Raw genomic sequence first — 18,781 nt, 5'->3', positions numbered from 1 at the left:
TGAAGAAGGGTTCAATGTGATCAAGGTGGAACTGCGTGCCTTGCGCCTAATGACAATGCAGAACCGGTACATCCTGAACCTTCTCACAGCAATGGATGGCGCTCTTTGCCACAAAAATTGGGAGCGCATGCTGTACATTAGTACCTTCTGAAGACGTGGACAACGGGACCCTCTCCCACGTCATCTCGGCAGTACACAACCTGGGGGAGAAAATGCGGAAGGAAGGTGGTATAGATCCGATCAACTGGTTCAACAACATGTTCATCTGGATACCCTTGTGGTTCAGCACTATGATGAAAATTTTGTTCCAGGGTAGTTTTTCTTTTGCTATTTTTCTGTGTGTGCCAGTTGGGCATACGATGCTGTGCAAAAGTTATGCCTAGTTCAACGCTGATGATGGTAACAATGGGCAAACTGACAACGGTAGCAATTATGATAGTTGCACAAATACAAACTGGGGAGTGAAACCCACCAAAGTATCGCCTGACAGCTGTTTATCATCAGCATGGGGATAGGGTAGACAACCTATATCACACCACAATTAAGTAACCACGGGAGTTGCAATAATACAGGGAGGTGTGGTTGGATCTGGATGGGGATGGGGGCATATACATGACATGCACACCTGATGAATACGCAAGAAGAGGGCAGAGCCTAAGAGGTGTTTGTAGGGCTTGGATGCCAATAAAGAGCACGCCAGCATGGGATGAGGCAGTAGCAGAGGTTGAGTATTATCGGAGGGAGAATGATAATAAGTATTAGTTTGTTACTTTAGATGTAACGAAAGGGGGGAATGTGTGGGAGTGAGGGGTCATTTAGGTCCCCCTCATACATTCAGCACAATGTAAGCGACTTGCTCGTACAATAATGGGGGACGCTTCCATTGCTCGCATGCATGCTAACAGTGGCAGATATGAGGTTGTTGTGCGGGACACTTGGCTTCCATTTTGTGTACCCTTGACTCCATCTTTGGACTAGGCCTCACTGAGATAATACGAAAAGGCTTCTCTCCCCTCTGCAGCACTGCGCACACCACACTCATGGCCCCCACCTTTTCTCACTCTGTCTGAAAGCTTTGCAGCTCCATTTCTCACAGATGAGCCAGAGATAATTTAAACAAATACACCAATGTAACATTTCACTCTTCCTCTGAGATCACTGTCCTGTGTGTGAACCAGCCTGAAACATGACCTTTAGCCCATCCATCTCCACAAACCTGCCTGTGCCCTCTTACATCCGCTGTTGGAAAATTACTGCCACTATAACCCTGTGCCCTCGCAAGGTATTCTCTTAATGTAACAGACGTGTGACCCTGCTGTGAAGCCCACCCCCAGTGTGCCCCCGACTAACATTAGACCTCTGTCACGGTATATTGCACCCAAGAACTAACAAATGTCAGAATGCATTATAGCCTCTTTTGATGCACCTAGACCCACCCCACCATGGATGTTTTCTCACTGACCAAGACCTTAAGCCCTGTACTTCATACAAGTCCCAATGAGTGATGCTGTGATTTTATATATGCGATGTATAGGTTTATGATAAAGTATTCAAAGGATTTGTATTGACCATTATTTAGTGCATGTCTAATGGTACTATCTTATGTTAGCTTAGTTGGGGCCCGCCCTACCTCACTGAGACCTGACCCTTACCCCGCCTGGACACAGACAGATGGATCTTGTGACGCTCACCTTCCCGCCAACCAAGCAGGCAACCCGAGAGGAGCAGCACCTAAAGGAACCTACACATTGTAGTCTTGTGTCCAATCATAATGAACTTTTGTAACATTTGTATCTGACATCACTGATGACGATTTTTGCCCAAATAATCAATTGTAAGTGTATTGTTTGCCAGAGCGCTCTTGGGCAGCAGAGTTCTCCGGATACCAATTTTATATAAACAAAACTTAACTCTCGCAGCCTGTTCGCTTAGTCTCATTCCGCATTTGGGTGTGTCATATTCATTTTGTATTTGCACCTATAAGACGGGTAGTGAGCTTTTACAAAAGTAATCCTGAATGTACAGTGTTTACTTTCGTTACCTTTATAATGTAATCCAGGAAGACCAGGAAAACGCATATGTTGACATATGATGATGATGATGATTACAATGACAATGGGGTTGGTGCTGATGATGATGGTGGATCCTGATGACTTATGATAACAATGACAGTACATACAAGTATCGACCACTGGAGCATTCGATGACGTGTCTGATTAATATGTTATTTTTTCGTTGAAGATCTAAGTGTACCTGGCAAGTGTGGCGGGGCAGCCTCCCAGCCAACGAGGAGGCTCGGAACGGGGCTTTTACCACAACGGGAAAGACCCTGCTCCGAGCTTCCTCAGAGCAGGAGGCCTCCATCTTCCCTCACTGGATTAACGGTAAGTGCAACCTCTCCACACACCCCTTCTCCCTACCCCCAACGCACTTTCCACATCCCGTCTCCCCCTCCCTAACCCTACCACACTTACCTGCGCTGCTCTGTCCTTCCCTGCGCTGGGAACACTAGTGTGCAGCATCGATCTGGAAATGTCCAGCATGGAAAGGCAGAAGGGACTCCCTGATCCATAGCAGACATTTTATTTTGTTGTTTTTCTCAAGTTGAGAAACGGTTTACAAGCTGATACTCAACTTGAGAAGCTAAACTATGTGTGCTCCTTTACAACGTGCTAGGGTAATAATAGCTTTAGAACCCTCGGAGGGGGTGTGGGGCTATTACTTGTCTGGTAATGCCCAGGGGTTTAATTAATTCTAACACCCAGGGGTCCCTGCTAGACTGGTATTGCCCTCTCTCCTCGTGTTCTACTGCTTTATTATGACCACACTTGCCTGCAGTACTGTACAAACAGAATCAAAGTACATTCCTATAATCCACCACAGAAAGGTTTGCATTGCACTCCTCTTACTGTCCCCATGCTTTTGGGGTGACTACTTTATTTAGCTAGAAGAAAAACATGTAACGAGTGTCCTTCTAAACAACATGATGGGTGGGGAGAATGTCAATCTAAAAAGTTATCACAAGAGAAAAATGGCCTGACATCAGGATGCCCATCTCCAGCTGCACATAATGGATTCATACTGCCGTCAAATAGATACATGCTGTTAAGATATAAAGAAGAGTTTGGAAAGAGGAGATGAGGGAGTAAACCCCCACGCGGCCTATTGTTTTTGAAAGTGGGAAAACATGTTTTGTGACAAGTATGGCTTCGGTCATAATATACAAGGAATAAGGTACATTGATTTCAATTTACATTGGCACTGACATGCTGATCACACGGGCTAGGCTGCTGCACCCAAGTAGCAGCCCTTTACCTAAGGGCATTTGTTGGAAATGTCGTGTTGGTGCAACTTTCGAAGGAAACCTGTTTTGCGAATCGGTTTTATTTGCACTTTTGGCAAGTACAGTCCTGTTCTCGCCATGCTCCCTGAGTATTCATGTGACACAATTATGCACGTTAAGAATACATCTGCGCTGGAAGCCCCTGGCCTGCCACAGATGAATATTTCAGGCAGGTCAGTGCGAGGTCGCAACGAGGTGTCACCCAGCCCCTGGCACCACTGATTCAGTGGCTTGGGTTTTTGCGGAGGAATGACGGGTAGAGGTCATTGCATGCTACCTGCTGAAATATGCCGCTTTAGGGAATTACAAGAAGGGTAGAGAGATAGGGGTGGCAGCAGGGGTTATGCCTCTCTGCTCCCCTTTTGCCCCAAAATTCCTTTCAGACACTGGTGCTCCCCTGCTCAGCCAGCAAAGTAGTTCAAAGTTATTGATCAGTGAGTGCCCTACCAGGAGACCATCACCACTGCCCTCACTCCCAGGACACCACAGCTTGGTTCTGCCATTGGGTCGAGAGCCATGCAATTCCCCCTTAACGTTAGTGGCCCTGCTTAACCAGTCTGGCCATTTGGTTGGGCTCCTGGTCATTGGGTCTCCACGGGGCTGACCCCACTTCAAAGTCAGCTATTGGTGTTAATCCAGGTTCAACTGTTCTCTATTGTTAACTTGTGTTCAAAATACGAGCCTGTGCGTGGGCTCCCCAATAGCAAAATATAGCAACAGCACCAAGTTCTGAACGCGGCAGCCAACCAGAACACTTTGACAACAGTGCCACTTTTTTCAGCAAACAGGTTATCTCCAGACTAGAGCAAGCTGCTTTGCCCCATACATAGTGCAATGAACCACCCAGCTCTACATCTGTGTCACCCTAGACTACAGGGTGCTGACTCACTCAGGCCTACTGGGTTCTGCTTCATTTCAGATCTGCAGAGTTCTTCTTCCCCATCCTGCTGCTTCAGTCCCGTATAAATGGTGCTGCTTCCCCCCAATCTAGTGAGGGACCCACTCAGTAGCATGGTCATTCCCTGCTCCCCTCAATCCCAAATCTTGTGAGGGGCACACACCTGCAATCTCCGTAGATTGTCCTCCCCCCACTCCCTCACAGAAGGGCCTGGGTTGCTAGTAAAAGATGACCAGACAGCTTTGTCCCTTAGCACCTGCGTGGAGAAAGGCACAGGCTGGCAAGTGCCATTTGTTACATGTGCACGTGTTGCCAAGCCTAGTACATCCGGGCTCAGGCACAGAAAGGAAATGTGTAACCAGGGTGTGCGTCTGAATAAACAGTGCGCCTAAATGAGGTCGTTGGAGACCTACAAGAGTGACTTATTCCCACACCACACTCGTCGCAGGAATGGAAAGGGCAGGCACTCATACAGGTTTGGGATTGCCAACACATGCACTGAAAGGATGACCTCCATGCCAGTGGCAACCTGTTCTCGTGAGGGTTTATGTGGAAATAAGGAAATAGATTAGCTTCTGCCCTGCCATAGTCAAATCAGAGGCACCAGCCAAGCCTTTCTGCAGAATAGGGATAGCCAACATGCGGCTCTCCAGATGCACTGGCCTAGGACGCTTATGATCCTTCCACAATTACTATACAGCAGGGCTGTCCAACTCCGGGCTTTGAGGGCCGGCATCCTGACGGGTTTTTGGGATATTCCTCATTAATATTCATGAGGAAAAATGCACGCACATTTAGAAACATTGTATGTAAATTTATCTCATGAATAGTAATGAGGGGTATCCTGAAAACCCGACATGGATCTGGCCCTTGATGCCTGGAGTTGGACAACCCTGCTATAGGAGAGCCACAAGTCGCCTGCCCCTGATCTAGAATAGTTCTTTCGAGGCATTCAACCTGTATTAATGTGTATGCATACATCCTTGGGACACATGCCAGATGTGGATCATGTCTGAAATAAAGACTTACGGTGGCCCCCAGCTACAGGGGAAGCTGAAGTGAGCTGGAGAATGTGTAATAATAGTATCATAACATTATCAGGTTGTTGGTGCTTGGTGCCAGATACCACCTGTTTCTAAGTGCTGTAATAATTGCTGTTATTACCTAACTTAATGTTCGTATATGCTATCTCATCACAGCCAGAGAGAATTTGGTTTAGGGGAGTTTGAGAGCCAGCATGGGTACTGAGCATGGGTACTGGAGCAAACAACCTTCTTGCTGTAGCAGGGCCCCTTTCCCTGTCGCAAATTCATTTTTACAAAAGGAGCTTGTTCTGGCTCAGGTCGTGTTAATCCGCAAGACTAACACAGGGTGCCAGAGTAGCATGCCTTCAGAACCCTCGTCTGATCAGCCCTGGTTGGTGGGTGCCAGCTGCCATCACATGCTATGATGGTCCATCTCTGTAACTGCTACAGGACTACTGCGCTCATCAAAGGTGGCCATCAAACTGACTCTGGAACACCCTGTACCAGTCAGCTGCAGCTCATTCATACATGGCTGCACAACCTCTAAGGTTACACTTTTTCACGCACAGTGGACGGCATTTCCAAAACAATCTGAACTTGAGCGCTGAGTAAACACCAGCATTAGAAAGCTGGCCGTCTCGCCCTGTCATGCCCACTGAAACTCAGATCCAATCAGCTGGGAAAGTATCGAGTTTAACTGAGAGAAATATTCCAAGATTGAGGCAAAGATAAAGAGACTAAAATACACGCATGGACAGCGAGAAGTGCTGGCTGCAATAGTTTTCCCGCTCCTCATTCGTGGCCATCTGTGAAACTAAAGACACTGACGGAAGCGCTAAAAACCATGGCAATGCCAGCAGTTACGATGCAGAAAAGCCAACTACATAACATACAGGTGGAACAGTGTCCATGTGACTGGGGGACAGAGGCCCTCCGCATAGTTCAGGGGGCTAGGGGGGCTCTTGACCCAATGCGAAGCCAATCAAAGCAATCGAATAAGCAGGTACATTCTGTATCAAAAGCTCGATTGACTCAGTGTGCTTCCGGTCAACACGAGCCCCGTTTTTGACTGAAAAAGTTGAATCACATTTTTATTAATCGAGTTAATTAAAATGTTTACCACTTCTATTCAGAGCTTTTGTTACAACTATAAAAGAGGTATAACCATAGCAGAATTTAACAAAAACTATTTCTGGAGGCGTATTACAGAAGGACTCATTCGTCATCACAAAAAGATCTACAAGATAGAGCGAAAATCAAGAGAAAGAACAGTGAAGTTTGAGCCAGGATTAAAGGAAATGTCAGTGGCCCAGAGCCAGGCGTAGATGTGGCACGAGAGCAAGTCACTGACACAATGAAATATCGTGATCTGGAAGGGGTTCGCGGGATGTGTTTGAAGGAGAATGCAATGCAGCAAAATAGGACTAGAATAAGCAATGATGCCCTAAGCAAAGTGCCATGTTGTTGCCCAACATTGCAGCATGAGTTGTTGTTATGTAGGATGATATCCCCTGCCAGGGGCGCCCTGGGCGGCATCCCAAAACTGACAAAAAAGTGTGCCAAATACTTTTGCTATGTGGCATGCAGTCGATGTCAAAGTGACAGCATTGAAAAGTGAGGTCTTCTAATCATCCACAAACATGGTGAAGCTAATCAAGCACGTGATCCCAGCGAATGACTGTCACCACCCACCTCCAGGAGATTGCACAGGACAAGGCACCTTAGGGGCAGGGCCAACCAACTACGTTATTCATCCTTCCGATGAGAATGCATTGCAATTGAACTGAACACGGATAGTACCTATAATAACAGTTCTTAGAAGTCAGGAGGAATCCTGAACATATAGCGTTATAGGGAAACATATTCTTTTTAGATGGCTTCCTAGGGTGCCAACATCAGGTGGGATGAGAGGGATTGTCCTCCTATTGTTGAGGAGAAGGACAAACTGTCACTGTGTGTCAGCTACAAACATACTTACACAAGCTATGTGGTAAAGTTTTGGACTCTGTCACCAATGTTTCTCTGGATTCATGGGGCCTCATTCCGAGTTGGGCGGTAAGGGTTAACTGTCGCCGGTAAGGAGACCGGTGCCGTTAAACTCTTACAGCCCAATTCCGAGGTCCCTTAGCGGGAGCCGCAAAGAATGTGTGGTCTGTCTAAGGGACCAGGGCGCTAATAACGGGCCCGCTATTTGCAGGCCCGTAATTAGCGCCTTCCCCATTCCCATTGAGCCCTATGGGGGCTTAAATGCGAATGGGGAATGGTTGGTTGAATGGGGACTTACCGGGTCCGCACAGGTCGGAATGTCCCAGTAAGTCCCATTCAACCAGACCGGACTCGGAACCGGTTTTGGAGGCAGCCATGGCGGTAATAGCTCGGAATGAGGCCCATGGTCATCGAACGTGACATCAACATCGTGGAGAAATAGTTCTCTTTTTCAAAAATCACAAACGTTTCACCCATTTGTCAAATTATCAAGTGAAAAGGGTCGCAGGTCAATGACCTGGGACCTCTAAGAGCAATTCAGGGACTGGTGATCTACATAACAATCAATAGAGTAAGAAGAAATTGGTTTTCCAAAGCCAAACGATTCACAGGCTCCTCTTTGCTTGTCTCCTCAGGCTCATTTCTAATCCTGAAAGGATTCACAGGCTCCTCTTTGCCGGTCTCCTCAGGCCCATTTCTGATCCTGAAACGAATCACAGGCTCCTCTTTGCTGGTCTCTTCAGGCCCATTTCTGATCCTGAAACGATTCACAGGCTCCTCTTTGCTTATCTCCACAGGCCCATTTCTGATCCTCAATCGATTCACAGGCTCCTCTTTGCCAGTCTGCTCTGGGCCAATTTCTGTTCCTCAAACGCTACACAGCCTCCTCTTTGCTAGTCTCCTCAGGGCCATTTCTGATCCTCAAACGATTCACAGCCTCCTCTTTGCCAGTCTCCTCGGGGCCATTTCTGATCCTTTGTTTTTGTAATAGCCCTGCCAATACGAAAACACAGCTTTCTTTACACATTGTTTATCAAAGTGCAAGTACCTAGTGATACGCACACCTGGGTTTCACTGCAGAAACCATGCTCGGATCGTAGAGCAATTTTGCATGAAAGCAAACAATCTAACCCGTGCAACATGTTTTATTGCAAGGCATTATTGCACCATGTTTGCCTTGGTGGTTAGACTACTTTTCCCAGTAGGATATGTGTTGCCCTTGTTCTAATACCCTGCAAAAGTGAACTAATGCATCTTTTCTGTAATGAGGCCCTAGGACACTGCTCTGACCTCAGATTCAAAATCTATGGTCTGGTGGTGAGTCAAGGGAACATGATCGGTTTCCTTGACTGCATGCGTTTCTCACTCGTGGGCCGTGTCAGAGGTCGAAGTGGGCAGAAACGTAGGGGCACAGCGTCCGTCTACTTTTTAGTAAAATCAACCATCATTTTTTTATTTTTTGTCCTGCTGAGAACTATTATTGAAAGCAGACAGGGGCACTTTTGATTTGTGCTGCCTCTTTACTTGGGATTCAAACTTAGGGCCACTTGGGACGGTTATACTGTCACATCTCCCCTGAGCTATCTTGCAGAGGCTGGCTCGTAACTGTTTATTTCAGTAGCCTGCTTGGGACATACAGTCCATTGCTGACAGCCTTGCTCCAGCAATGATCAGAGTCTGGCCCCCGGGTCTTGTCTCTTTAAGCACAATTAACATCACATTGCTTAGGTATTGGGTAGGTACGAGAGGTGGCTTAAGTCTTTGGTACCTCCCTTGCGAGTTGTGAATGGTGGTTTATTTGAAAGGGGATGGTGTTGAAACCTGCATGCTTTGGGGGAGAGTAAAGGTAATGGTGGTCGTTTAAGATGCATTTTCTACCTCTGTGTTTCTTTCGGACGTTGTAAAACAGAGAGGTGGGTGATGGAGTGGAGGAAAGGCAGGACCCAGGGATCCGGTTATTTGTTTTGTTGGGGGTACGGGTGGGAATTGGGTTGGTGTAGGGGCACGACAGAGGGGACCATAGTTCCAGTACTTTTTCTGGTCTCTCGAACCCCTTAGTTATGGCTCCCTGCTGACATTCTTGGACAAGTCATGTATCTCTCGGTATGCCTGCAAGGCTTCCAAGTTGGTTGGAATTATCTTTCAAAGTATGAAGCCCTGTTTACTCTACTTGATTGATTGATCCCAGTGAGTTAATTGATATTATTACTGGCAACAGAGATGAAAGCCACCGTACCACAGATTAAGCCGAAAAAGATCCCACCCTGTCCCAGCAGAAATCGTTCACACGTGAACCAACGAGCACCTCAAAGGCCGGGGCAAACATGATCCATCGGGCGATGTGGGTCTGCCACTCGGTAGGCTGGCAAAGCTGGGGAAAATAATAACTATCCCTGCTTGGCTGCTGGCACCGGGGTTTGACTTGCGGACAGAAGCGTTATTCTATCTGCAAAGTATGCACATGTGCCCTATTAAAGAAATCCATCCAGATATTAAAAGCTTTGAAAGGACGCTGTCTGCAATCCTGCGACTTGAGGTGTCCGCTGTTTCCGGAGAGAATGGAAAGAAAGCGCAAAAAGCTGATCTCAGCGGCACCCACAGCCGCGCGGTTAATGCTAGGCCTCGAGGAGACGCTGGCGAATCGGTGAGGGAATGGAAAGCGTGCGCACCGGCGCGGGACTAGGCCCTTCCGACCTCCGTGGGGAGGGGGACGTAGGGAAGACGACACGAAAGGCAGGGCGCGGAAACTGGCAGTCGGTCTACGGGACAGCGTTCACAGGCAGAGTGTAGGGATTGTGCCGAGCAGCAGAGAGTACTGTATGCGTCGAGGCTGACAAGGGACAGTGTGCAGTGTAAACAAGGCACGCGCATAGTTCTCAATTCACAACTCACAACGAACACGTCTCTGGTGTGTGTCACCTGCGTTCTAATCAGTCCACTCACTCACCATGCCCCCTACACGTCCATACAGTTCAATTGGCTCTCACCCACCAAAAACAAAATCGGGTGTTTGGCACACAAATAGTTAAGATCTACGCACACACGTTACCTGAAAGTTAAGGAAAACTCTCAGGGAACAGACAGGGAACATTCCTGGCAGGAGACACAGATGACCCAAGAAATACTTGTGGCAGAGAAAACATACAGGGGTAACTCATAGAAGAAAAATTGAATATTCATGAGCGGCAGGGAATTCTTATGGAAGACAGCAATGCTCATGACACGAGAGATTGGAAATACAGGGGGACAGACAGATAAACGTCACGGGTGGAGTGCCAGACAAGGGCCACACATAATAGGAAGAACGACAGTCCCCTACTCAAGGGAGATAGGGCAAAAGGCATGACAGGGCCAACAGACAAGAAATACTGATTATGGTGCTGACCCACCATCATGGAGGAGCAGGAGAAACACATCGACATATCTTTCGAAGAGATGTCAGGAGACAGGGTCGGACTGGGGCATACAATTGTCTCGGGCAACAACGAAAACGTAGTCCAGAGTTGCAAATGGGAATTCATTCCTTTTGTGACTCTGTTTGAATAGTACCCAAGGGGGAGGTTTTTGATAAAATGTGATGCAATTTGTACATTTTAAAGAATACGTATTCAGCAACACTGATCATAACTATTAGGCACATAGAGAAGTAACTCATCAAACATTGGTCAACAAGTGCCCCACTTTGACCCCAAAAACTGGCCCACATACGCATTTTGATTTAAGCCAGTCTGAGCCTGCAGGGAGAAAGCCTTAAATACTCATGTTGGCAGAACAGGATACTTGTAGCCGAGGAGAGAGTCAACAAATACTCAAGAAAGATCAACATGAAATATTGCTAGGAGGCAGAATGGGAAAAGTTATGGTAGGGATTCAGGCCAAAAGATGGAAGTACTCCAGAGTCACCGACAGGGGCAAATCATGATTGGCGTAACAGACAAGACAGACAATGAATACTTAGAGAGTCTGGCCGATTACTCAAGCTGGAGATGTATAGAATACATATGGCAAGGAATACACTTGGCAGGAAAGACATGCAATACTCGTCAGAGACAGGCAGAGAATACACATGATTGTGTTGACCGATAAGGAACACCATTACCCGGACTGGAGAGCGAAGTTGGGATATTAATGGAAGAAAGACAAAACTAATTTTAATGGGGAGACGGGAATACTTAATGCAGACTAAACAGAAAGAGAACATCCAAGGATGATGCATATGCGGTTTCCATGGGACACAGGCAGGAAAAAGCCAAAGAACAGATAGACAAGGGGTGCACATTCTAGGGGAGCCATACCTTGAGTACTCATGAGGGACAGAGAATGGGGGAATTCATTCCAGTTTAGATAGACAAGAATTACTCATTACTGGCTAGAAACATAAGGGAAACATGTTAGGCATAGAGACACACGCAGGGTTAGCCATGATGGACAGAGAGGGCATACTTAAAGGGAGCAGACTGGAAATACTTAAGTGGGAGAGATTCATTAATACTCATGGCAGAAGAGACAGAGAATACTGTTGTCAGGCAGGCCGTGAACTCTCAAGGGGAAATCAAAGACAGAGCAGGGGGCAAAACGCGTCACACAGTGCTTTAGCTTCATTGGATGAGCCCGCATGAACTTCTGATTTAGGCCAGGTGTTTTGCCATCTTGATTGGTCTGCTAATTCTGATACTGTGAACCATTAAGCCATATTTGATAAAGTCCATCTTGTGCACGAGGTGCTAAATGCAGACTCCTGGTCTATCGTTCTCCTCTCATGCCTGCATCAATGTTTTGCCTTCTGCCTGTCAGTGCAATGCTGTGCTATATTATGTGACTGGGTCTTCATATAGCACATTCTTTGCCAAGTACCTGGCCTCAAAGCACTTCAAATAAAAGTTGGGGTTCTGATTGGATTAGTGGTCGCAGGTGGAGCACAGCCGAGGTTGTTATTAGAGCCGCTGGGAAGGATAGGCTGGTTGTTGCTGTCACCTGCAGGTGGCTGGGCATGTGCTTTGTGTGCAGTTTGTGTCCGTTTTTTTCTGGTTTTGGTGTTTGCCATTCTCGAGAGTATCGACTCATGTTCCTTGCATGTTTACCTTTGGCTTCATCTTCACATAATCCTCTTTTCAGGGGGCCATCAAAATCATAAGCTCCTTAAGAATGCATTATTTTGTTTTTTAAACATGTCTTTATTGGCATTTCTTAAGACACAAAACTCACTGCGGTACAAACACTCCAGACATAACTATCCCCCCCAACCCACTCTCTCAACTGTGTCAGGGCAGCATAAAACATAAAAGCAAGTCAAATATCAGTGAGAAGAGCATGTTGATTGAAAGGGCAATTTGGGTACATGTTACACACCATGATTAAACATTTCTATCACCCTCCGCAATATATCATCACTGGAGGATCAAGCATGGAGCGGGAACAGTGGGGAGCGGGACAACTCTACCAGTCCAGAGCAGGCGGCGGGGGGCATGAAGTCCTGCCGACTACAGCGCCTGAGGAGAAGGACGGGGTGACGGCTCTAAATCTCTATACATGTAAGTCCTGAAAGGACCCCAGAAATCCAGTGGTCTGCTATGGTCTGGGAGGGTCAGTGCATATTGAGTCTCCCTCTTCTCGCACATGGTCATATTGATCAACCATTCCTGAAGACAAGGAGCTCTCTCTTTCTCCCATGCTTTAGCTATTACGGATCTAGCAACTACTGGCACCATCCCCACCAGCTTTTGCTCAGCACAAGATCCTTCCTCTACCAGGGCGAACAACCACAGTTCTGGGTGGAGTTGTATCCGAGTACTCAACATCTGGGACACTGCCATTTCTATTTTAATCCAAAAACAGTGCATCTGGGGGCAGCTCCAGGAGACAAATTAAATCAGTTGAGCCACCACAACCTCTCAAACACAGGGGGGATTTATCTGGGTAAAACATATGTAGGCATGCTGGGTAATAATATACTTGGAAGTTCAGCCAACCATCACTAAACAGAGTATTGTATCTGGGCTGCAAAAAAAAAATAGGAGTAAAGATCTGCGTATTCTAGCCCCAACCTGTTCATATGGTAAAGTTAACGTGTTGTACGATATCCTAGCTTGCCCACCAGCCTAGAGCAGCCGGAACATCAAACTCCTGACCTGGGACCAAAAACCCAATGGGGGTTACGTCGGGACATTATAAAAATGTATAAGAGCTTTGGGAAGATCACCATTTTTGCCTTTGAGATCTGAGCTGCTTGGGAGATAGAAAGAAAGATCCACACATTCACTCTGTGTTCCAATTTCTCAAGCGTTACTACGTAGTTTTCTCTGTATCATTCCGGTGATGACAGTGTTACGAGGATACCCAACTCACAAATACCCAGTGGGCACCAACCAAAGGTCTCGCCAATGTCGGAGCGGTCAATGCTGGCAGTTATTGGCAGAACCTCAGAATTTAACAAAGTCGATCCTCAATCCAGAGAGGTCACCAAACCGAGAGATTTCCTCCATTAGTGGCTGTAGATTTTGTCTAGGATGTTTCACATATAATAACATATAGTCTGCATAGAGGGAGATTATAGCGAGGTGTGAGTGAATCCTTACCCCTTTGTGTGCATGGTATTCTCATAAGGCACAGGCCAGGGGTTCAATGGCCAGGGCAAAGAGGATGGGGACAGTGGCCATCACTGTCAGGTCCCACGCATAGGATGTATATAGTCGGACAGCATTTGGTTTGTGTACACCTTTGCTCTGGGGGCCGTGTATAGCAGTCGTACCTCTTGATGGTAGGTAGTTCCTATAACTGACCAGCAAAGAACCTCAAATAGGGATGGTCATTCCACCAAGTTGAAGACCTTCTCAGTATCCAAGCAGCCACCACAATTATGATCTCGGGGGTTCACGCTATGCATCAGTGCGAACAGCCGGCGCACATTATTCTGGGTGGAGCGGCTGGGTATGAAGCCAGCTTGGTCGGGGAGGACCAGCACAGGCATAAAGAGGAGGAGCCTGTTAGCCAAAATCTTAGCCAGGATCTTATTGTCCATTTTGACTAAGGACAACGGCCTGTATGAGGAACATTTATGAGGGTTCTTAATGGTTTTCAACAATTCTGTTTCAAGTGCGGTCCTGATGGATTCAAGGAGTACTCCTGATGCCTTGGCTGGTTCATACATATCTCACAAATGCAGGATTATGAGAGCAGGATATGCTTTTTACAGTTCAGCTGTGATGCCATCCAGACCTGGTGCCCTATCTTTTGGGAGAGATAGGATCACCATGTGAAACTCATCGACGGAAGGGGGTCACTGAAGGAGCATGCTTGAGCAGGGTCCAGTCAACCCAGGGCTATTCTATCAAGATATTGCCCTATGGAGTCATGACTGGAGGTTGTTTGGTTGGTGTACAATCATTCATAGAAGTCGCGGAAAACATCATTGATATTCTCACAATCCCTAGTGGCATACCTCTATGTGTCCTCGACCTGCACTATGGTATCTAGCTGGTGTTCGTGTTTACTAACCCACGCTAGTGCTCGGCTTGGGCGGTCCCCCTCACCATATGCTGTTGCTGCCATTGCATCCTCCAGATATCAATCCTCCCTGGCTGCAAGGAGGACCATTTCTTCCCTTTTCATCTGATGCTGTGTCCGTACCTCTGGGAAATCCAGGAGACCTTGTTGCAATTCAGGTCTTTAATCTTGCGCTCTAGGATGGACATGTATCTGTGTATGGCTTTCAAAACTCTGCCCTCCTTTGCTATGCAACATCCCCTTATATATATCTTAAAGGTTTCCCATACAACCCTTGGATCTGAGACTGAGCCCATCTTAACCTGAAAAAAGGTCTGAATGTCCTGTCTAATTTTCTCTCGGAATGTCACATCTTATAGTGCGCAAGCTCTAAAGCACCAGCACAAATGCTTAGGGAGTCGACTCAGGCATTGAAAGTTTACCAGCACTGGAGAGTGATCAGATAGGGTTCTTGGAAGTATCTGAGCGCTTATAATATCGAGTTCAGACAACACCATGATGTAGCCTATTCTAGAGGAGCCACCATGCACTCCCAAGTAATAGGAATATTCACTGGATTTGGGGTGTAGAAGACACTATGAGTCGTGTAGATCATGATATTCCGTTATGACGGCCCATTTCTGTGCTGCTCTTGGAAGTAGGAGCTGGGTGGAGGAGGATCTATCTAAATCTTGAAAGAGAGAGCAATGTTAAAGTCACCTACCCATATGACTTCATATTTCGAGAAAATGCACAGTGGTTGGCACAATGTTGAAAAAGGTCTGGGGAATCACTGTTTGGAGCATATATGGTCACAATAAGGACTCGCCACACTGGGATCTCTTCTGCCATTAGCAGAAACTGACCCTCATCATCCCTAATTTGATTGTGGCGTTTGAACTCTAAAGAGCGGTGCATATATGTAGCTACCCCACGGGAGTGTGACACGAAGGAGGAGCAGTACCTATGCACCCCCCACCCAGCGAGATTGGGTAACCAACTGCCCCATGCTAAGTGTGTTTCTTGAAGGCATAGGACATTCTACTTGGATTCTTTGAATAATTTGTGCTCAGGCGCACTGTCTTAGAGTTGGTGAAACCACAAAATGTTCCAGGTCAACACAGAAATATCTACATTGGATCCATTATCGTCTCTAGGGGTGCCAATATTGCGGTTTAACGTGTATTACCAACGGATATTTATGCAGTAACCATGTTCCCCACTGACATTTATCTACTGGGAAGGGGAGCTTTTGTTCCCTAGCAGGGCTTCCAATACTCTTGCATTCCACTGCTTGACACAACACAACGCTGCTAACCCAAGAAACAATTTGACACAATTTGTCTTGAACAGTCCCCTTGAAAAACACCCCCCTCCCACGCCAGAAGCAAAAACATACCAGCCCCCTTGTCCTTTCCCACACCCTAATCATCCCCAACAAGTTACCCCAAACAATCCCTTCTCACCACCGGGCATGGGGGCTACCTGCAGCTGGAGTAACTCCAGGTGATTGAAGGCTTGATTACCATATTCTTTGCTTCTACCCATAGCTAATAGGATCCACGCGTTTGGTCCCATCATTCGGGGGCACATTGGCACCCGCTGTTGGAGTGCCACCACAACGAAGACAAAACAGGGTGGTTGCATTGAGCAACTTAAAATGATGTACGGGGGAGAGCCCCTTGGATCAGGGTTGCCCATAGCAAAGCTTTCAGCAGCATCCAGAAAAGTAAAGAATGAGACTCTTGCTATTGTGTACCACCCTGAGCTTGGCCATAAATAAAATTGAATAGTGAACCTCCTTTCTTCTCATGATGTTTTTCACTGTTTTGAAAAGTTTTTCTTTGCTCCTGCACTTGCGGACTGAAATCAGGGAAGAGGCGGATGGTTGTCGGGCCCCAGACCAGTTCCTTCTTTTCTCTGGTGGTGCAGAGCAGGATGTCTCGGTCCCGGTTGCTGAAAATCTGTGCTATGATGGCTCTCTCCTATCTCCGGGGTGCTGGGGCGGAGGGTCTGGATGCCAGAGATCTTTGTGCATGTTCTACCGTGAACATGCTCATGACCGGTGGGTTTTCCAGGACTTCCATGAGGAGTTTCTCGAAAAGTTGCTCCATGTTATCCACAGGTGTGCACTCAGCCACCCCTGTGAGGCAGATGTTATTCCTCCTGGATCTTCCTTCGAGGTCATTGTTTTTATCTACCACTCTCTTGACAGTTTGTTGAAGGGTGATGACCTCCCACTGCAGAACCACCACCTTGTCCTCCCCGTTGCCAATCCTCGGTTCCGCCTCAGTCATACAGCCACAGAGATTATCGATCTGAACTGCAGAAAGGTCCACTTTGCATGTTAAGGCATCTATTTTGCCCCCAAGATTGTCTGTACTGTTCTTAAGGGCTAGCAGAGTCTGGTTCAAAGCTGAGGCATCTAATTGTGAAGGGCCCAGCACCTCCACTGGTAGCGGGTTGGGGGGTCGAATCTGGCTTGGCAAACTGGTCTCATTTGTCTTGCCTTTTAGGATTAACCATATTGGGGTGATGAGCAGCAGTGTTGTTTGTAACCACCAGCTATCACTATGTTTCTAAAGATATGGGCCACTCCACAAACTATTTGGTGTTAATTGTTGGCAAGGGACCAACACAAGGGGGCTATAGGGGATACTATCATCAGGTCGCTGTGGCTGTGGTAGTGACTTGCAACGTATAATACCATATAGTGTCTGCCCCGTGGACACTAGAGGGCCACAGGATATATTGTCTTCGGGAGAATGTTACTGTGATTGAGACTTGCTGCTTGAGGTACCATATAATGACTCCCCCTCCCACCGTGTCCCAAATGAGATCTCAGCCAATTTTGTTGCAATAATGTCAGAGGGTGGCAAGGGGGAATCTCAGCAGATTATTTTCTTATAATTTCAGGGGGTGGTGAGGGGAGGGTGTACATCATTTCAGGAGATATTACTTGCCGCTGTGGATTTGCGCTCTCCCCTCAGTGTACTCACTGGTGGCCGCTGTTCCAGTGTCTCTCCCTTATCCATCTACCACCATCCAGGGTACTCAGGATACGTACTCCGGTGCAGATGGTGAGCAAGGTGGAAGTGCGGATCTTCCAAGTGCCCGTGTCCGTCTCCCTTCCTGGACCTCGAAGTCAGGTAAGGTCGGTTGGGGCCCGGAACAGCGTTGCAGTGCAGGGCTCCTCCTCCCGAATCGGGCCGCAGCCGGGGTCCCTGTCAGTGCAACGGGGGGAGGACCCAGGCCCAGCCAGGGGCCGAATACACAATGAGCCCGTGGGGTAAGGGCCAGGGGGGAGCCCAGGCACCTCAACCACGCGGCGGCCCGATGGCCACGGGGATCCCACATGTAGACGCAGTGTGCTCTGCGCACCCCACATCATGGCCCGCAGCTGGAACTCTCACAGAGAGGGCCTTCAAAGCTCCAGAGTGGCTCTGATCAACGCAGCCACTTTTAGGGACTCAGATCCCTGACACAATGTCTTGGGGTCTCTATTGAAGCAGGATGATTACAAAAGGATATCACAGCCTTCGTCTGAGCCTTTTCAGGTGTCGGCCATTTACCAGCCATGCAACAACCCCCCCCCCCCCAAGACTACATTATTAACTTGCTTGTCTCAAAAGATAATCAATCCCGGTAATGTGTTGGCTGTTTGTCATTAAAGCTTGATCCCCAAAAGATGCCATCATGTGAATGAAGCAAATGCCAAAGTCCTGTTTATATGACCCATGATTATCCCAATTTGAATTGTATTCTATTTCTACCCAATTCCTTATATACAATTTCCTCTAGCACCACAAAATACCTGATCATTATCATGAATCGTTATTGGATCCACAAAGTAGGTGGTTTAACAGGTTATTCCAACTGTTATAGATTTCCAATAATTCCAAATGGAGAGAAAGTTTTGGCTATTTGTGAGATCTTCAATACGAAAATTATTTATGCTAATCCCTCATATATTGCTTTCCCGTAAGCCTGGACTGAATTATGTGTCTGAATCCCGAATCACTCGATTTCGAACTACCTTTGGCATCT

The sequence above is a fragment of the Ambystoma mexicanum genome, chromosome 3p (genome assembly GCF_040938575.1).
Source record: "Ambystoma mexicanum isolate Mex_15411 chromosome 3p, UKY_AmexF1_1, whole genome shotgun sequence".
In the NCBI taxonomy this organism is placed as follows: domain Eukaryota; kingdom Metazoa; phylum Chordata; class Amphibia; order Caudata; family Ambystomatidae; genus Ambystoma; species Ambystoma mexicanum.
The sequence above is the reverse complement of the archived record's forward strand: the minus strand, read 5'-3'. Positions refer to the sequence as shown.